General features: G+C 39.1%; 1 protein-coding gene and 2 pseudogenes across 8 annotated transcripts in view; 2 read left to right on the top strand and 1 right to left on the bottom strand.

Moving 5' to 3' along the window:
- Positions 1-21,701, bottom strand: part of LOC143875440 (uncharacterized) — a 236,315-nt gene that overhangs the window by 35,080 nt on the left and 179,534 nt on the right. The gene's annotated exons all lie outside the window — the stretch shown is intronic.
- On the top strand, positions 7,360-9,552 carry LOC143875443 (rop guanine nucleotide exchange factor 14-like; annotated as a pseudogene). The gene is made up of 2 exons (XR_013250094.1): positions 7,360-7,731; positions 7,807-9,552. The product of XR_013250094.1 is annotated as a rop guanine nucleotide exchange factor 14-like (transcript).
- On the top strand, positions 9,591-16,784 carry LOC143875444 (internal alternative NAD(P)H-ubiquinone oxidoreductase A1, mitochondrial pseudogene; annotated as a pseudogene). Its single transcript, XR_013250095.1, has 2 exons — positions 9,591-10,816; positions 15,812-16,784. The product of XR_013250095.1 is annotated as an internal alternative NAD(P)H-ubiquinone oxidoreductase A1, mitochondrial pseudogene (transcript).

The raw sequence follows: 21,701 nt of genomic DNA, 5'->3' as shown, positions 1-21,701 counted from the left end.
ATGTAGTCCAAATGTATCAAATTTCCTCAATCAAACATTCCTTGGAACAACTATCAAGTTCTTTAACCACTAAAAAAAATGAATAAGAAACTGTATCAACCATTATTAAAAGAAAGTTGGATCTTTGATACTAAAAAACCTCATATTCCATTGCAGACCAGATGAAGAAGGAAAATAATATGAGATCATATAGCTAGACATGATATGATAGAAACTGAGTCAAGAAACGATTTTCACAACTAAAAATTCTCAAAACAGAGCATTCATGCCTAATTTTTCAACATTTACCAAATTTTTAGAAAAAATCTAACAAGGTATTTGATTTAAATCCGAATCTCTACTTCAAAATATAGACTACAATTCGAACAATCTTAACAAGGATTTGGACTTGGATCTCATTCTCAACATCTGAAACACTCGAATTTCCTCTGAGAACTATAACATTCACAGAAACATAAAAAATCCGATTCATAAACTTCGTCCAGATCCAAATTCATATACCAAAATATACTAGGATATAGGGAGACTCGAATCACCTTCTAAACATCATAACATGGCGTTATTACTGAATAAAAAATGCCTTTCCTAAACATAATTTAAAGAACAAATGAGAAGATTACTAAATGATTCTATGAGATATTCAATTCTATAGAATGTGATAATTCTTCCTAACATGATAATTCCTTAAGCCAAGCCATTCAATTTAAACATGTATTTTTTACAAAGCACATCAGTTCTACATAACGTGCAATTTTACAAAGCAAATTTCCTTCAAATATTCGAATAATCTAAGAGAAGTAGCATTGTAATTACAGAAAACAGATCTAAAAATAACTAAGAAAGAAGATGAATCATAGATATTGTAATGCACTTCCCAAGTCACAATTACAGGTGTAAAACAATAGATCCATACACAACTTCACAAGAATATCCCAAATTCTTCCAACATATCAAATTTTCACCCCTGAAATTTCATTTCATATACTCTGATGCTTCTCACCTCACTCTATTTTCTTTTATTATTATTGAAAGTAAGTCAAAATCGAAGCAAACTTGGATCATATTGAGAAGATCTTAAAGAATTGGATGAAAAACAAAAAAATCCAGGATCAAGACTCAACTCTCTAAAACATAAAATCTAACAAGATCAAAACATCTCTTTAGGCAAGCAAGGATAAACTTCAAGGAAAATAATAAAATGAACTTACCTCTAATTGATTCTTTCTTTTCTTTTCTTCTGATCCAGCAGACAAAATCAATTGATGTAAAAAAAAATCGGACACCTCTTCTATATCACTCAGATCTGAGCAATAAAACTTCGGATTTGTAATTTTGGTGTAAAAACAATGGCTTTAAAAGTAAAAAGATATGGTTAGCCTAAGATTACACAAGGCAGAGAAGAAGGATTAGCCGGAAAATGGACTAGAATCACGCCGGATTTTGATCGGAATCGGAGAAGTAGAAAGCTAAGGTTAGAGTTTGGAAGAAAACTAGGATTTCAAATGGGAAAAGAAAATTCCAAAGCTTAAAGCAGCAACACAATCGAACAGAGGAAAGATCCGGCTGGAGCTTTTAGCCAGAGATCCGACGAATTGCTCGGAGAAGACGAATCAGCCGGAAAAACTAACCGGAATCTTGAAGAAGATGATCGGAAAAAATAGAGGAATGAGTTAGGGTTAGAAACTCTTGGATCTAGAATTAAGGTTTAAGAAACTTGGATCTATGGCTCAAAGCTAGCTAGGAAGAAGAATAAGGTAGGTTAGGGAAGAAAATGAGGCCGGCCGGAGCTTTGGCAGGTTCGCCGGAGGAACAATCGGAGAAGATGAACAGCAGATCTACTTTCTCTCACTAGTATTCTCGCTCTCTCTCTCTCTCTAAAAGGGGAAAATGGAGAAAAGAAAATCAATTTTTTTCTTTAACAAAAGGGTTATGTGGCTATTTATAGGCAAAACTCAAGTGGCTGATATCTACACTCCAATTTGTGATTGGCGCCCGGTTGCGCGAAACTTGATAGGCGCACGGAAGAATCGTGTCCCATATGGAATCTGCTAGGTACCATTCTAGGATAATCCACCCCCCTTCTAGGTATTCACACTACGACCTTGCTTCGGTTCGTTCACTAGGCAAACTTTCTCGGATTTTGATGAAATTTTGCAGGGACCTTGCTGGGACCCTAACCTACCTTGGGGGTGAAATTTGGAGTTTTAAAACATTGGTTTGGTGAGGGTTTTGCTCAAACAAGTGAGGTTTAGGGTACGGTTAAAATTGGGTGTCTACAGTTTTCAACTACTTTGATTTGGAATATCCTTCTGGGGCTTGGTTAGCAAGTTTTTCGAGACGGGCCGGGTGAGGTTAGTTTAGCATAAGTTATCATTATGAAAACATTTCAAAATAGTTTTCAATGTAACTTTTCATTAATCGCGTCTGAAAATAGACTAGGCAACCTAAGAGGGGGTGAATTAGGTTTTATAAAATTTGTTGCTTTGAAAACCTTATTTTAAAAGATTCTACCAATTACCTTGAAGTTATCTAACATGCACTTGTAAAGAAAAGAGTTTAGAATATTTCCAATAGAGTCAAGAGATGAGAGAGAGTGGAAAGCACACCACAAGAAATTGAAGATTTATAGTGGTTCGGTCTTCTCAAAAGACCTACTCCACTCTTCCAAGTTTGTCGTCCTTGTGTTTCTTCACTATCCGGACACCACACCACGGCCGGGTCCAAGGCCTCCTTACAAATACCGAGTCTTTAAACTCTCCAAGGGTCACCACCCTGCTTTACAATGGTAGAATAAAAATAAAAGCTCACAAGCCTCTTATTTAGGCAAATACAAAGGTAATAGATCAAGTAATAACTCTTGTCTCACTTAAAATACAAACCCTAATAAGTCTCTCTTGGAGGAATGAATGTAATGCACAAAAGAGAGATTAATGCAAGTTATTCTCACAATAAATGGCAAGAAGAGAGTAGGTGAGAGTTAGGGTTTTGAAAATGGTGGCTAGGGTTTTTCAAGAGCACAAGAGAGCTCTTTAGGGTTCTCAAAATGATGTATATATAGCAAGAGAACCAAAAACCCTAATTCTTTGGCTTTTAGGACGTCGCGGACGAAGTCCGGACGACCGGCAAATATAGCTGTTTGAAATTCAAAGCGCGAGCCAAAGTCTGACCACGGACGTCCGCCATATTCTCTGTTACTTTTATTCAACCTTTCAGGTTTCAGACGGACGTCCGCCAATATTCCGGACGACCGCAATATCCTCAGCTGTTTTTGTCCAAACCCTCAGGTTTCAGACGGACGTCCGCAAATATCCCGGACGTCCATAATTTCGTTAGTTATCTAGTTTTAAATATTCGGATTTCAGACAGACGTCCGCCAGAACCCCGGACGTCCGTAATTCCTTTGGATACTTAAACTCATAATTCTTGAGGAAATTTTCTACGGACTTTGAGTCTACTATAGGGAGTGTGATTCCTAGAAATGTCTTAGTTCATTTTAGACCTCCCTAAGTGCCAAGAACATTCATACAACCAAGAGAAACTCTACATTCTAAGCTATATGTATAACATCTTCTCTTCTGAGCTTCTTGAGTCTTCAATCTTTAGTTGGCTTCAATTGAATTTAGAATTGTGTGCGTCAAGGTTCCGTGGGTCGCTTGTAGTGTCCAAGTCGTCTTGCTTGTCTTCGATGTATTGAACTTGCTCATTTCATAGGCAATCGACATTGGCATGATCAATCAATATGGGTTTGGTTCCAATCAACTCATTGGTGATCGATAACCTTCCGGCTTACAGCGTCTCTTTAACCTTTTGAAATATTCGATCGAGAATACGTAAAAGTTATTCTAGAATATGTTTGTTCTCTCCCTGCTTCTCCCATAAAGTTTGCTTCCACTTTCGTTCTATTTTTTTTATCATGGCAAACATAATCATGTTCTCAAGGCGTCTAGGCTGTGTGAGTGCACAACCCTGGAATGGAGTTGTTGTATCCTAGAGGCATACATTGGAGATCCCATATGTACCTTCGATTTGTTGTTTATGAGGGCAATATTTGCCTTATGGAGAGCAGATTCATATTCATGCCTCAACAAAGTCGATAAGTCACTTCTTTACCATTTGATTCTTACATTACTTTCTTGCGATCAATTACTTCATTTCCGCCATTTATTAGTATAATCCTAAAGCCAATGTTCATTTTCAATCACAAGTAGGACCTTACAGGCAGTAAAATTTTCACTATAGGTGCAGAAAGCTACATTTAAAAAAGAAAACCCCATAAATGTGAATAATCATACTGAAAATATGCACTATAGTGAATAGTTATACTAAATATGTTATTTGTGTGGATAATTACACCGAAAATTTACGATAGTGTGCACCCACACTGAGTATTTTATAAAGTGGGGATGGATTCAGTGAGAAAAGTTAAGCTAGTGATGATGCCTATCATCTGTTCTAGTGTGGATAACTACAATGAAAGTATGTCTTAGGTGTGGATCTCCACACTAAGAAAACGATATTGGATAAGTTATGGATAGCCACAATGAATTGTAACTAGATTTTTTATTATGGGTGAGCTGGGGTTTGGCGGAACCCTTACCACTGCATTGAATAGAAGGAAAGAATACAAGAATAACAAATGAAAACAGAGAACAAATTACAAACAAGAGTACAATTTTCCTTCCCCATCTGAACGGATTATTTTCGTGAGCATTGGAGGGATGAGGGGAAGAGGGATATCTTCTCCCTTGCATGGGCAACCTCACTTTGAGAGGAAGTCTGCGGTCGAGTTTGCTTCCGTCGACACGTGAGTTATGCACCAGGCTTTGAAAGTGTTGAGGATTTCTCGAATGTGGGTTATCATTGGGTTATTTTCCATGGGGGCTTGGATTTTCCCCGTAATTACATCTACTGCAAATAATTAATCGGCTTCAATCTATGCATTTGGGGTTCCTCATTTTTGCACCATTTTCACTCCCATGAAAATCGATGAGAGCTGTAGTCCAAAAAACTGTTCTTTCATGACTTCGATGGAGAATAAACCAAGAACCATTGTCTTGAAGAATTCCACCAATTCCAGCTCCTTCGGTATTAATCTTGAGCTATCCAGGATCAGGATTCTGCGTTTCATATGGTTTGATTGGGAATATCCTTCCAGTAATACTGTCTGGTGTTAGAGTGTGTAGCATTTCTTACCCTTCAACAACAACATTACCTAGCAGGCTTATGCTAGCCTTTAGTAAGTGTTGTATTTTTTAGGTGCCTTGAAGCCCTCCTTTGGAATGTTTTAAGCTAGTCGTTAAGATTCCTTTTCAGGTCTACCTTAAGGCCTTGTTTGAATTGCAAGAAAAACATTTCAGATGGAAAAAACTTTCTTGGAAAATTTCTTCTTTCCACGATTTTGAAGGAAATGATATGATTATTATTATAAATTGTAAGTTCCTCTTAATAAAATTTGAATTGTGGTGGTTCCAATTAGCTATTTCATGTGTAAAACAAGTAAGAAATTTTAGAAATATTTTTCCTTTCCAAACTTTTCCACAAAATTCTTGCCATCTAAACAGGGCCTAAAGGATTTCAAGTGAACAAAACTTCGCTCCTCAACGTTGAGTAGGAAACTGCTGCGCAATTCTACGTGGGCAAGTAAGATTCTTCCACGTTGAGGACACTTTAACGCAAAAAATACTCAACTTTCATGAAGACCATAGTAACCCTAACCCTTTAACGCAGCCACACTTTTAGGCGAAATTTTTTTATCTTTTGTGAGGACAATAGTACCCCTAAACCCTTTAACGTAGCCTGCCCTCTTTAGAGGAAAAATATTTAATATTTTTGAGGACAATCATACCGTTTGCCCTATTATACTTTCTTTTTATGCCTTCTTTTCTCCTTCCTAATCGATTTCTCTTTGGTCTTTCGAACCGTGAGACATGCCTCCAAGGTCAATAGTATTTAAACTACCATTCATCCAGAAATTCAGAAACTTTGAGTAATTACTTAGTAAAATGTCTATATATTATAGCGAAGGTATCTCAGCTATCACTCTAGAGAGGATGTTCTAGTCTAAAGAGATTGCTAGGAACATCCAACACAATCTGGGAGATCCTCACAATGCAGGTGATGAATATCTAACAATAATTTATTAAAAGTTCAAGCAATTATTTTTTTGTTCCATCCCAACCATATAATAGTTTATATGGAGTGATCAACACCATTGCTTTGGGTAGGCGGTTTGATCTTTGTGGTCATAAGCCATTCATTGCAAAAATAGCAAATTATTAACTTAAAAATCAAGATAAAGCTTATTATTAGATCCAACAATCATTTTGCATTACAACTAAAGGAAAATTGTACTATTATTTGAAACTACAATTTTTCAAGTAACTAATAAATTCTGAGAGCTTCTCGGTTGACCAGTCAATATATGCATCCATAGCTCTGAAGTATTTATGCCTCCAATTTTTGTTGAGGATAAGAAAGCCGATGACTCCCCAAAATCCCAAAGCATATGACATTGCCATGAATGAATAAAAAATCACAGGATTATCAAGAACCCTAGAACTTTCCTCCTCATCTCTAGCAGGTTGTGAAGGGATTTCCAAGGAGCAATTTCTTTCTAGTGGTGGTCCTGTAGACACCCCATTTTGACCGTGCCCTAAACCTTTCAATTTTGTGTAAAACCCCATCAAATGATTGAACTAGGGTCCCAAACTTCGTCCTAGGCTAGCTTAGGATCCTAGCTAGGTCCCTGTAAAATTTCGTCGAAATCCGAGTGCATTTGCCTAGAGAACGAACCAAAGAGGTGTTCATAGTGTAAATCAGAAAGGGGGGTGATTTTATCCTGAGAGGGGGGCGAATTTATTCCAGAAAGGACACGATTTCTTCGCACGCCTTATCAAAATCCGCGTGAACCGCGCGCCCATCAAACTGGTTGTGCCAATATCAACTTCCCATTTTGCATATAAATACAAGTTTAAGCTTTTTTTTAAAAAAAGGGACAGAGATGAGAGAAAAATCCGATCCAATCCTCAAACCCCAATTTCTTCTTCTCCGGCGGATCTCGCCGGATTTTGGCCAAGTTTCTACTAGATTTACTCATCCGAGCACGGTAGTTACATCCTCTTTCTCTATATAAGCTCTTTCTCATCAGCCATGCCTTTGAAACCATTAGATCAAGCTTTAGTTTTTGCTTGAAACCCTAAGCCGAGTTTCACAATTTTAACTCCGAAGTATTTTATCTTTTTATTTTCATCTTTGATTTAGAGGATTAGCATTTCAAAGGCAGCAGATCTGTTGTTTCATCATTTTTTTGAAACCCTAACTCCAAGGTGCCGATCATCTTCTCCGGCTAGGTTTTGATCGGATTCCGGTCATTTGTTTTTTTTTTTGCTGTCAAACAAGCAGCATTATCCATGATGAAGAGATCGATCTGTATTTTCTAAGAAGAAAAGGAAGAGAAGCTAGTTTTTTTTTTTATCCCCAAAGTTATCTTCTCCGGCGGCTTTGCCGGAACTCCGGCCGGTGTTGTTCTGCCTTCCAATCAACCCTCTTCACCTTCATCTACTTCTTTCCATCATATATCTTCATCAACAGCCCTCACATTTTCCTCCCATCATCGTTTCTTCTTCTTCCATATTCCAAAAAGATACTCTCTGCTCTGCTTCAAAGAAAAACTGAATCAGAGCTTCAAACAAAAACTGAATCTTCTTCTCTTGAAAATGCCGATTCATAAAGGTTTTAGTTCATTTCCTGTGGATTTCCAGTGCAAATAGTCGGATTCGGATAATACGAAAATTGAGGAATTTTTAGCTTGAAAGACTAGGGATCATGCGAAGATTAGCTTGTTGCCGCCGGGAAAAGGAGTTTAGCATCGACTTTGATCAGCATGAGAGGGTCATGACATACAGTGGTTTGGAGAGCTGCATTCTCAACAGCTATTCTTACGATAACGAAAGCAGCACGAGCAGAGCAAATGGTTGCCCCACTGACTCCTTGGATGAAGATGATTCCAGCTGTTCTTCTAGCAAAGATGCCTTTGGATCATTCTCCTGTCAACTGTTGATGAACAAACATGAAGAGCTTTGCTCGGATGAGTGTGAGATGTATAACAGTCCAAGGCGGCTTTCTGAGAAACCTGCTTACACCATGCAATATTCAGATGTTGAAACTATGAAAGAAAGGTTTTCAAAGCTCTTGTTAGGTGATGATGTTTCGGGAGGCTGCAGGGGCGTCACCACTGCATTGGCATTATCCAACGCTATAACAAACCTCGCAGCATCTGTTTTTGGTGAGCTTTGGAAATTGGAGCCATTGCCTGAAGAAATAAAGAGCAAATGGCGAAGAGAAATGGACCGGTTGCTTTCCCCGACAAATTACATGGTTGAGCTGGTTGCTGCCAGGCAAAATGGTGCCAATGGCAAGACCTTAGAGATAATGACACCCAAAGCTCGTTCAGATATCCACGTGAATCTTCCGGCACTTCAAAAGCTTGACTCTATGCTCATTGAGACCCTAGATTCTATGGTGAATAGGGAGTTTTGGTATGCAGAGGGACGGAGCAGAGCGGAAGGGAGGAGCAGAGGTGGTGGAAGACAGAGCAAGAAATGGTGGCTGCCGTCTGCACAAGTCCCCACCTCTGGCCTTTCCACCATCGAAAGGGAGAAATTAATTTTCGGGGCAAAATCTTGCATCAAATCCTGAAGGCCGCAAAATCTATCAACCAGCACATCTTGGTGGAAATCCCCATCCCCATCGTTATCAGGGATGCCCTCCCAAAGTCAGGCAAGGCTAGCTTGGGCGAACGTCTTTACAGGGTCTTAAGCATGGAATCGAGTTCTGTTGAGGAAATCTTGTATTCCCTTGATTTAAAAAATGAGCATGGCATTCTGGAAATTGCGATCAGTTGGAGTGCGCCATTTTCACCTGGAAACAGAAAATTTCTGATCAAGCCAATGGGAAATCGCCAGCGCGACATTCATGGACCTTCACGAGGGATTCAGAATCAGAAGTTGACAAGGTGGAGATGTTGTTGGAGAGAGGTGAGGCCCTTCTATAGCTACTGAAGATGAAATTCCCAAACCTTCCTCAGACATTTCTTGAGGTCACCAAAGTCCAACATAACAAGGTTCGAGCTAAGCTCTTCTATTCGAGGTTGCTTTGAGTGCCTTTGCACATCATGGCTACAGGTCAACTCTTTTCTCGCAACACACAAGCATTATTCTACAACTACAAACAACTTCCCATCCAACGCATGCTTGATTTTGACTTCCTTTGTGGGAGGGAAATACCTTCTGTTGCTGGAATTATTAACCCTGGTGCTGAGGGATTTCAGAAACTATTTTTTTGGTCAAGAGGAAATTGCCATACCAGTTCACTCAAGCATTGAAGCAGCTTGTGCCGCACATCCAACAGCTGATGTTTTCATCAACTTTGCATCTTTTCGAAGTGCGGCTGCCTCCTCCATGGCTGCTCTGAAGCAGCCAACCATCAGAGTTATAGCTATAATAGCTGAAGGTTTTCCGCGCAGAACTTCTAGCAGACTACTAGTGTTTCAAGAAAAGTGTATAAAGGGTTGTGGTTTCTTCAGAGCTTCTATTTTAAGATGGTATGGTCAAGGGTGGCAAGAAGTAGCTTAAGACAGTCATTGAATTCTGATTCAGCAGCAAGAATAGGAAGTAATTACTTGAATTGCTGCAAGGATTTATATGCTAGGGAATGCTATTTCTCTTCATTTAGGAATGTTACAGCAAGCAGCAGTTTGAGGGATTTTTCTGCCATAGGAACCATGGATCAGATGTGCTTTTGGAGCAGGGGAATAAGGGTATCTCCCCAGTACCAATTCCCTTTGGCCGAGCAGGTTGTTGATGATTCTGATTCAAAGATTAAAAATAGGAAGTTACCAGGGTTGAAACCAACAAGGCCAGATGAGAAATCAAGGGTCGTCGTATTGGGTAGTGGATGGGCTGGTTGTCGGTTTCTTCAAGGACTGGACACAAAGTTGTACGATGTTGTTTGCATATCACAGAGGAAACACATGGTTTTTACTCCTCTGCTAGCTTCTACATGTGTTGGGACTCTGGAATTCAGAAATTGACATTGACAAGCATGAAGTTTATTGTGAGACGACCAGCAATGTTGGATCCCCTCACGAGCCATATCGCTTTAAAGTTGCTTATGATAAGCTGGTCATTGCAGCTAGGGCTGAGCCCTTGACTTTTAACATCGAAGGAGTAAAGGAGCATGCACAGTTTCTCCGTGAAGTAGTGCACGCACAAGAAATACGAAAGAAATTTCTGTTGAACCTGATGTTCTCCGAAAATACTGGCATTTCAGAAGAAGAAAAGAATCGTCTTTTACACACTGTTGTAATTGGAGGTGGCCCAACTGGCATGGAGTTCAGTGGTGAACTGAGTGATTTTATCATGAGAGATGTGCACGAGCGGTATTCTCATGTTAAAGACGATATTCGTGTGACACTGATAGAGACAAATGAAATCCTATCATCATTTGATGGGGAATTAAGGCAATATGCAACCAGGCACTTGACCAAGAGCGTTGTTCACCTCATGCGGGGCATCGTGAAAGAGATCTTCCCAAGTCTCCCGGTGGAAGGATCGGTGTGGATGAGTGGCTACGGGTTCTTTCTGTAGAAAATGTGTATACGCTTGAGGATTGTGCTGGTTTCTTGAACAGACAGGGAGGCCAGTTCTCCCTGCTTTAGCCCAGGAGAGAAAAGAAGAAGTAGAAGACGAAGGAGCAAGAGATTAAATTGGATCCAAGGTATTTTACAACTTTGATTTGGATTTCATCAATTGTCCAGGTATGATTTATTTATTTTTTATTATGATTTGTGTTTGCTATGGTATGAAATACTCTCATCTATTAATTTTAGTGTGAATCATTTTGATTTAGTCTTGATTCTGAATTTGATTTTTTTTTTACATTCGATCTTTTATGAGATTCAGAGAATAGGATGTACAGATTTTATTTTCCTAAAATGGATTCTTGTTCATATTTGGTAATGATTTACCCAGATAAATTCTGTCTTGAATAGTGAAATTCACATAAGATTCTAAGGTTTTGTTAAAGATATTAATCTTCACAATATATTTGGTTTGTCTCATTGGTTTGTCTCACTTGTTAAAGATATCAATTTTCACAATCTCATTGTTTTCGTATAGAGAATCATTTTCTGTTGGTTGGCGTATGGAATGTTTATGGCTTTTCATCTCAGAATTGTGTGTCAAATAATCATGTTAGAATTGATTGTTTTGATTTCGTTTAGGTTCAGTACAAGCCTTGTCTAGAGTTTACCCCTTAGGAAATTTATCCAAGTCTCACAACTCGTACCTTTTACGGGGACAAGCTATGTCCCAACATGAATGTCTTACCCTATTAGGAGACAAGCTATGTCTCGTGCAGAAATGTCTTATCTTGTTAGGAGACATGCTTTATCTCATAGAAAGTCATACCCATCTTGTCATTGCAAGGGCAATGGAGCCCATCTCTGTGTTTAGGAGACTTGCCTAGTCTCACTAGCATCCTTCTTATCTTTTCTTCTTTTAGGAGACTAGGCACTTGGCACTCCCCTCTTAGGGTTGTGCACTAGGAGTCAGTTCTTTCGTTTGAAAGTCTTTTCCATTAGCATAGGAGTCTGTCCTTCAGTTTCAGGAGTCAGTCCTATCATCATTAGGGGTTAGGATTCTTTCCAACCTCTCATCAAATCATGTGTTTTTTTCTATCCGCTCCTGCAAGGTATAGGATGCTGTCCAACCCTTGCAGAGTTGTTATTCTGTTCATTCCCCCGCAAAGCATATGATGCTGTCCAACCTTTGCGGGATATCAGGAGTCTGTTCTCCCCTTATGATGATAGGATTCTGTCCTCTTATGTCAAAAAAATCAAAAATATTTCAAAAGCACTTGAAAATTCAAAAACATCTAAAAACCGAAAATCTCAAAAATCTTGAGTCATTAGGAGTGTAGTTAGGAAATTCTTTTCCGAACTACGTTGGCTTGATCCTCTTCCACGAGGTACGTAGTGCAGCTTGGGATCCACATCCCAGGTCCAGCCAAACCTTTAAAAATAAACATTTCGAACCTTCAAAAAAATACAAAACTTCTTCAAAACCTTTTCAAAAAGATCTTCCCATAGAGTTAGGAGTCCGTCCTAGTTTGTTTGGGGTGTTTTAGAGTTAGGAGTCTGTCCTGATTTGTATTGATATGGTGTGTCCTGTCGTGTGAGTGTCCCTAGAGTTAGGAGGCCTCAAGTCGATCGGTTAGACATTTAGTCGAACCGATGGCTAGACTAGGAAGCATATAGTTAGCCCATGGTTTTCCTTAGGTTGCACAGCCTAGTTACACATAGGATGTAGGACCCACCTGCATTAGCTTAAGGCTAATCAACTTACATTAGTTAGGGCATATAGAGAGTCCTGAAAATTACAATTCACTTGAATTTAAGCAATCATACAAAAAAGCTTTAAAAATCAGTTGAGTCTAATGGATCGAGTCTAGGATAGCGGTTCTAGATGGTTAGGCATAGTAGTTTGGAATAGGGCATCGAACTACGTTGACTCCGATTCTTCCCGAGGCCGGGATACGTAGAGCAGCTGGGATGGACGGCCATCTTGGTCCGAGTCAGGTCGCATTAGAGTTAGGACTCATTTTGTCCAGTCAGGTATAGAGTTGATTTGTGTTGTATGTTTTTGCTGTGTCTTCTTACTTTCATGTACAGATCCTATACATTTAGCTGTGACATGCATGTGTTTGCACACCAGAACTTAGACACCCATTAGGCATGTCACTTATAACCTAGTTTTGCTTAGGTGACACATCTTTCATTTATTTTGTGTACGTGTTTAATTTTCATCTCTGAGACATGCATGATTAGGTAGACGTCTTCTCAGAGATATATGTTCCCATTTCATATGACTTTCGCTCAAAATTCTTCAAAATCAATAACAAATGGCATAAGAGACCAGGTGCTTGCACTTGGGCGGATGAGGTGCTCTTCAGACCTTCCGAATTCGTAACCAGGCACGAACCCTCTTTTTATAATCTCTGGTTATCCGTTGCAACAGAGCATAGTATGGGATCCTTGGCCCACTTCCTTGGATGGCGACTCTTCTTTGTTTAAGGTACGCCTCGAATCTGGGCTAGTCCCCGAATCGAGAGGTATCTCACCTTTTATATCGCCACTCATGCTGTGAGAGGCACTTCTTTCGAGAGTTCCTTGGTAGAGCTCTCCATTCACGTGGATGATCCTGAGACTGACTCGCGTGGGGGCACACGTCCCCGCCGTCTCTCTCGGATCGGGGTCCACAGGTCCACAAAGATATGTATTTCCCTCGTAGCTATCCTTACCAAATGTGGTTAGGTGTTTCTCATAAGGGATCTTATCTGATAGGTTGTTGTAGGTGACGGAGAAAACACCAAGTGAATCCAGTTGAGATAATTCATAAGGGATTCTCCCAATTAACTTGTTGTGAGAAAGATCCAAACTCTCCAAACTTTTTAGGTTTTGAAAGGATCGTGGAAGATGGCCAGTTAGCAGGTTGTGGGAAAAATTTAATGAGAGAAGATCTCCCAAGTCTCTTATTTGGAATGGAATGTCACCCTCCAATTGATTCATGGACAAATCAATTCCAGTCATCAAGCTAAAAGGAAGGCCCTCGTAAAAGTAAGTTACACCCTTTGTAGTGAAAGAAGCTGAAGGCCTAGGATGAAAGGATATAAATTTTGATTTAATATTAGGAATTTGGATTTGATCTTTTTTCGTCCATGAACTTATGTTGGTGAGACAAGAAGGTATATTTCCAGAAAAAGAATTGTGGGAGAGATCCAGGGTATGGAGGTTACTTAGTTGACACAGTTGTATTGGAATGTGTCCTCGAAAGAAATTATGCCCTAAAGAATTGATACCAATTTTGGTAGGGAGAATAACCAACTAGGAATAGTATCGGATAGGGTTTTTTTTTTGCATATCAAGAATCATCAAGTCAGGGCTATTTAACAGGCTAGATGGAATTATTCCGGTGAAGTTATTATTGCTGACAAGTAAATATTGCAATTGGGTCAAGATAGAATCAATTGGAGAACGTCTCCTTGCAATCTATTACTTGATATGTTTATGTAAGCCAGTTGAGTGCAGTTTTTGCTGAGTTGATGTGGCATTTCTCTTGAAAGGTTGTTGCTAGATAGATCCAATACCTGTAAGAGTTTTATTTCACCCATGGATGATGGGATCCTACCTTGCAAAATATTTTTGGTTAGGTTGAAGTAATTCAATTGAGGGAAGAGTGTGCCGATGTTTGTAGGAAGTGGCTCAGACAGATTGTTCTCAGAGATATCTAGAAATCTGACAGATGATGTAGTGTTGTGGGTAGACTGAGGAATTGAGCCTTCGAACAAATTACCGCTCAACAACAAGGTATCAACTGATGTATTGTACAATAGCCAAGATGGGATGGTCCCTTTAAGAGAGTCATGACCCAAATTTAAATCGTATAAATGAAGCTGAGTTGAAATTAAGCTATGAATGGAACACGTGCTCAGTTGGTTGAGTCTGCAATTTTCTAAACTCAAGTACCTGAGTTGAAAAGTAGGAACCCAATGTGGGTGTTGGGTTTCGACCACTAATTGCATATTGTTTGAAAGGTCAACATCTGAAAGCTGCGAGAGGTTGGCAAAACAAGAAAATGAGAACACACCCATGAACTGATTATTTGAAAGATCAATGGAGTTTATCTTCGTTAGGTTGTTGAAAATGAATGGAGGAATCTTCCCTATAAAGAGATTGTCGGAGAGATAAAGCTCTTGCAGGTTATGCATGCCTTCCATACGTGGATGAATACCACCCTCAATTGAATTGTTCCTGAGATTCAAGGAACTTAAGTTCCTTAGTTTGCAAATCCCTGTAAGAATAAGAGAGAGAAAATGGTGACAAAATTAGACTGATGTCGCAAAATGATAATGAGGAAGCCCCGTTGTATGATTATGAGGCAAGATAAAATTCTTCGTTGAAAAATAAGTTTCTCATAAAATTCTATTTTTCTTTTTTTCCAATTTATTAGTGTAAATGTAAATAGTCATATTTTGGGAAATAATATTCTCACACCTTGACTCAATCTAAGGCCTATCAAATGTATGGACAAGATCAATCAAAGGTGAACACCAACTTCCTCCGGATGATGCCTTCCTACATCAAATCTCCAAGTTGGGGTCCCATTCGCTATTTCTTCCCTTTTTCATTTTTTTGCTTATCTTCTCCATAAATTTTTATATATATTTAGTTGAATGAATTGGATAGCCAAACAATGGACCCCGCGACCTATGGCCACGTTTGGATACCCATGAGATTTAGATTTGGATTTCTCACATTTACAGTTGAGATTTGGAACCGGATCAGATCCTTAGATTTCTAAAACAGCTGCAATAGTGAAAAAATCCGATTTTCAAATATGTTCTGCAAGACTTTGTTTGGAAATCAATATTTGTGGCAGTTACCTTCACCCTCGCTGCTCCTCGACCTTGCTGCAGCAGCAGCCACACATCCCTACCTCCCTCCCTCCCTCTCTACTCTCTCAATCGAATTCATACAGCATGAGCATGAGGATGATTGATGTATTTTGTATCCAAACTCAAATCCAAATCCAAATACAAAAACATGAGGTATCCAAATGTGGCCTAAGTGTATTTGTGTTATTTGACTTTTTTTTTTTGAAAAGGTAATGAATTTTATTAATAGCCAAAATACAACTGCCGGGGACAACACGTCTCCAAAACACTAAGTATTAAAAATTTACTCGATATTCAGGATAATGTTAACAATGTATGATCTCCCACCGGAGCAGCGTCCACAATAATGGTATCGTTACGGTTCACTCCGGTCTTTGCCAAAGCATCCGCTACAGAGTTTGCAAACCTCCCTCTGTGAAATTGTGTGTTATTTGACTAATGGAAGGAAAATTGATACTTGAGCCAAGAAATGGTGTTCGTAACCTCGTTTATTTCGAAGTAACACCCTAGTCTCGGGTCTGGATTCTAGCATCAACAGAAAGTACAAGGAGACATTGGGGTCCGACAATCATCCCAGGTGGACAGAGGGTGTCCATCTTCCTACGATGACTGCTATTGATGAAGGCAAGGGTTGGTTTCTCGGTGACTAGTGACTGTTTAGAAACTGTTTATAACTATGTGCATTAGTTGGGATAGATGGACACAATCCGGTAAGACTGTCTTTTACTGTGTTCCCTTTAAACCTATTCAGGTTGCACATGTGATACGACGGGTTTTGGAAAAAAATGATAAATTTTGGATCCAATTAGCATGCAAAAAAAGGGTAAAAGATAACTTTTGACTCCCTAATTGTTATCAGGTGGCTGGATGGGGTGTATGGGAGATCTCCCTCTCCACGGAGAATTTCAGAGTTCATTGTTGAGAACGTGAGATACTTGATCGCGTTAAGGGTCACCATGTCCCGTTCCATCTTGTAAGGAGATCATGCAACTTTACAGTTTTTTTATTTTCTCACCTCATAGTTTCATAAGATTTCTTTTGTTGGTGTTTTCTCATCTTGTAAGGAGATCATGCAAGAGCCTGTGTAGTATGTAGAATAGCATAACAATAATATGTTGGGAAATTTCCCTCTTGTTAGGAAAATGAAAAAACATTCCGTTATGTTTGAGAAAATCGTGAAAGAAGAAAGATGCTACAAAAGTATAGTGATACTAACCAATGAAGCCTTGTTTTAAGGATTCTATTGAAAGAAAGCTTTGATATTTGTAGGACTTAATCTGACGAATGGGATCTCAGTTAGGCATAAGACTTGGACAATAGGGGTTGCCTCATGATGGTCCACTTGATCAACGGTCTTGATTACACCCCTGACCATATGTGGAACTTAATGTTGACCCTAGGCTTGATCCTAACCATGTGGATTTGATATTTCCACACTCCTTGCTATTAGAGGGGCTAGAGGAAGTTTCTCCAGAGCCAAGGGTTTGAAGGGAGGAGAGGTTGCCTAGACATGATGGAAGACTTTGATAGGAAAGATAGTTACTTCCGAGATCTAGATTCGTGAGCCTCTTCAAGCCACATAAACCTACAAGAAAAATGATCAAGACATAAAAACCCATAACCCATTTCATTTATTGCTAAACAACAAATTGCTCTCAATGCAAGGGAGAAATCTCAAAGTTTTATATTACTTATATGAAAAATGCTAACAAAATCACCCTTAGATATATTATTTGGGCCCACTTGTGCCATGTGGACATGATCAATTCTGTTGATTTTGTCAAAACCCTTTTTCGAAAATTGAAAAAGGGTGCAGCTGCTGAAGATCCCCAGTTTGGAGTATTATATGCATCATCTTATCATTGAAATTATGAGATAAACTACTTTAACCTTCATCATTTCGGACGAGAAAATACTATTGCCACTCCGTACCTGTTGACATGCCACGTGGATTTCTAAGATTATTAAATGATAAATACAACCCTTCGATGGACGAAAGGTTTCCTAGACATGATGGAAGACTTCGATCATCAAGTTGTTTATTTCACAATGTAGACTGAAATCATATGGTTACGGTTTGAGGGGTACCATTGTAAAATGAAAGTCCTAATAACCAAACAATGGACCCCACCTTACAACAAAAATATGTAGTTTTTGCTAAAACCGAATAGACATTTGATCTAATGGGTATTTGTGTTATTTTAAAAATTGAAGGAAGGAAAATTTGTTGATTTCGCCATGAGACATGATCAATCAATCCTCGTTTTAAGGTTTCACCAGAAAGAAAAAAAGGTTAACTTTTTATTAATATATTTTTCATAGGCCTATGACAGTCGCTCTATTGTCAAAACAAGTTTGTGCCGTGATCAGTTGCTTTTCGAAAATTGAAAAAGGGTGCAGCTGCTGAAGATCCCCACATACCCTAAGGCCTATAACCAGAGAGTATTATATGCATCATCTTTTCATTGAAATTATGAGATTAGTGAAACTGAAGAGAAAAACTACTTTAACCATCATCATTTCGGACGAGAAAATAATATTGCCACTCCATACCTGTTGACATGCCACGTGGATTTCTAAGATTATTAAATGATAATTTTAAATCTTCCAGGGACGAAAGGTTTCCTAGACATGATGGAAGATTTCGATCATCAAGTTCGTTCAAGCGGAGATCTAGAGTCATGAGTCTTTTCAAGCTGCATAAACCTATAAGAAAATTATGAAGACAAAAACATATGAGCACATTTAATTTATTACCAAAAAACAAATTCCTTTCAATGCAAAGGAAAAAAATCAGATTTCTATATTACTTTAAAGAAAAAAGCTAAAAAAGTGATTCTTAGGCCTTGTTTTCTTTTGGATAGACACATTGTGAGATGTTACGAGTGTCAGTTTGGAGTGACACTTGGGCTTCTGGAGAACTAAAGCAATGCTGACGAAATAAACATATTAAATCAATCAATGGTGTGACTCTCATGACCACCAACTTCCCTGTAATGATTCATGCATGCATCAAAGCCCCAAGTTTTGGATTTTAAGAATCGTTTGTGAGTCCCAAACTGATTATTGGACTCAAAATTACTTTCAATTTTTAGTCCAGTAATCAGTTTTGAACTCACAATCCATTCTCAAAACCTAAAACAAACAGGACCTTAGTGTTTGATCACGATTACGAGAGACTTTTAAATTTAATGTTGAAACTAAATTTGGTGATTGATATCATATGTAAAGTGTATACATTTGGATATAGTCAAAGGAAGATTAACTACGAGCACAACACAGCCCACATCTATGTGGTTGACAAATTTGAAGCTCACATGAACCACCCTAGCAATTGAGAAGATTAGCCTGCATTCAAGCCCAACACAAGGCCGCCCAAGCCCAACTTGAATCCACCAAGAATAAAGGCCAACTCCAGCCCAAGATCATGGACAAGCCAATTCGACCTAATCAAGTTGCATGCAATTCACGTCATAATGATTCTGGTCATTGTTTAACCACGTTTTTGGACCTTTAGATGGACGAATCAGTAAAAATGGTTAACTAAGAAGTTGTAGGTATTTAAATTATCTTTCCAACGGATATTTCTAGTCTTCATTTTGCTAAGTGGTTGAAACGTTATGACCATTTTGGTAGACTATGTCTGTAAGTTTTTGACTAGTCAATGTGTTTTGAGTTCCTACGTTATTAATGGTGTATGTAAACATGGTAAGCTTTTGGAGAAGTTGGTAAGTCAACATGGTATTAGAGCCAAAGGTCTTGAGTTCAAACCTCCCGGATAGTGAAAATCCACATGCAATGGTCGGCCCAAAGTGGGACCACATGTGCCATGTGTTTGCCAAGTGGGGTCACACGTGCGGGGGAGTGTTAAAGTATAAAAGATAAATAACACCTTTCTCCAATAGCTTAAGCTTTTGGAGAAGTTGGTAAGTCAACATCTACAAAACAACAAATCCACTTGATCTTGAAGGATTCAACTTTTGTTTCTTACATTCTACAAGAACACAGAAACAAAGTACCACCAGCACTCTGTTTTTGAGAAAATTCTATGCTTTCTGGTTGTTCGATCCAAACACTGGTATTTGAGTATTGGTATTGCTGAACCTTTGATCCATTTTGAGGTGGAATGAGAAAAGACATCGTGCTATGTTATCGTGGAAATCAACTATGTGGAGTTTGAGTTGCCATCTGCTTGTTGTTATTCATCAACATCGTATCATGGCTTGAGGCAATAGTTTTCTGAAGTTGAGCTTCGGTCCACCTGAATACAAAGGCATTCCGGATCTACAAGTTCCAGCTCTCCACTCTAGAATTCTGCAAGTTCTAGGTCCTATTGCTCCTTCTCTTTCGTTTGTATTTTTCCCCCCTCCAATACTTGGGTTCAAGTGCCTGATCTGAGTTTCCTAGAGCAGGAGAACTCAGAGCTGAAGGTATTCAGTTACCAATTTGATACTTCTTAATATCTTTTCTCGATCTACTTCTCCTCTTCTCAATAAACTCGAACAAGTCAAAAAAAGTCACAAGGGATGACAAGGGACCATTTTGACTTAATAGGGCTTTTCTTTCACGATCCTTTTCTAGATCATGATAGAACATTATGGCAGAAACATTCGTGAGGATAGCCTTGGGGCATAAAGCTTACTTGAAATTCAAGATGGACATAAAGACAAGGCACCATCAGAAGTAACCTGGTGGTGTGATACACCATTGACAACAAGGCAAGGTGTTGACATGGATCAGCCCCGGGCGAAGGGCATTGCTAAAGAAAGCTTTGCTTTCACCTGGGAATTGGCTTCATTGCCTCCTTGGCCGAACAAAGGGGACGGAATCCCTAAAGTCCTAGAACCTGTGTCGTGTCTTCATGGAGAAAGACGCGAGCTTGAAGGAATGCTCTTTTGAAGGGGGAGAGATCGAGGAGCCCGGGTTTCTTTTTAGCATAGAGATGACAAGTGTGAAGAGAAATTAAGGAATCTCCATTAGCTTCCACGTACTAAATCAGTTCTGCATCCAGAGTGACCAGATCCGATCATTTCCCTAAGCGATCTGTGGACTAAGAAAATTAGATACATGTTGTTTAATGAGTTGGAGTTAACGTTCCGTTTTAAGACTTTCTTTTCAGCCGATCGATGCCGAGTTGTTATTGATAAATCCTCATCTATAACAATCTTCCAAGATATAGTGTGGTGGTGTCCACAACACCACAGATCGCTTAAAAGGGATTCAACTCTGGGTGTCCACAACTACGGGGAGGAGTTTGTAACTATGCTTGCAACAGCCGGCTTACCAGGTTATAGGGGGTGTATTTATCAATAGGGGGGCGGTCTTGATTTTTAGGCTTTGCTTCGGAACAAATTCACTTACAAGTACTATAATATCGATACGTGTCCTGAAACAGCTGGTTAATTTGGCATGATTTTCTGGAAAATGGAAAAGTAGAGTTATAAGGGCAATGATAAATTCGCACCCACTATAGGATAATTCGCACCTCCTGCAAGTTATTTGAAGGAACGTTTTTTAACGTCAATTGACGGACCAAGGGTGCGAATTATTCTACAGCGGGTGCGAATTTATCATTTCCCAATATTATTCGCCAGACAACCACTCGCTGCCAGACCAGAAATCAGAGTGAAATTTTCCTTTCCACAAGGGAATGCGACACCGACACGTGTCAACCAGGCGTATGGGTCCCACTAACGGCTTAATGTTTAGGAGTCGTTGCTATTTATTGCCCCAGGGTGTCAATGGACCGGACGGCCCAATGGATCCCAAGGATCCGAACCTTTAATGAACCGGAATTGGGCATTACAGCCGGATCCAACCGTGTCTATTGGATCCATATCCTAGGGCCTGAAATTAGGCCCTGTTTAGATTGAAGGAATTTTGTAGAGAAGTTTGTAAAAGAAAATTCTTGCTTTGAGATGATAATAAATTCCTAAGAATTTTTTTTCACAAGAAATATTTTTCTTGCCATCCTGACAGGGTCTCATTTTAGATCATGACCCAAACCAACTACAAAATCCAATGGAGCGTCCTAGATCCGAATAGAAGGTTCCAATGTATGAAAAAACTCTTCTGAAGATCATTATGTCACATTCAAAAGCCCACTGCTTGGAAATGGGAATACATGAGCGGAGACATAATTCCCTTGAAATCACCAACTAAAAATCACGAAACAAAAAAAGGCGATG

This window comes from Tasmannia lanceolata, unplaced genomic scaffold (genome assembly GCF_043159265.1).
Source record: "Tasmannia lanceolata isolate RefF3 unplaced genomic scaffold, GAP_Taslan_0.1 ptg000004l, whole genome shotgun sequence".
Lineage (NCBI taxonomy): Eukaryota > Viridiplantae > Streptophyta > Magnoliopsida > Canellales > Winteraceae > Tasmannia > Tasmannia lanceolata.
Note: the sequence above shows the minus strand (reverse complement) of the source record. Positions and strands in the feature narration are given on the sequence as shown.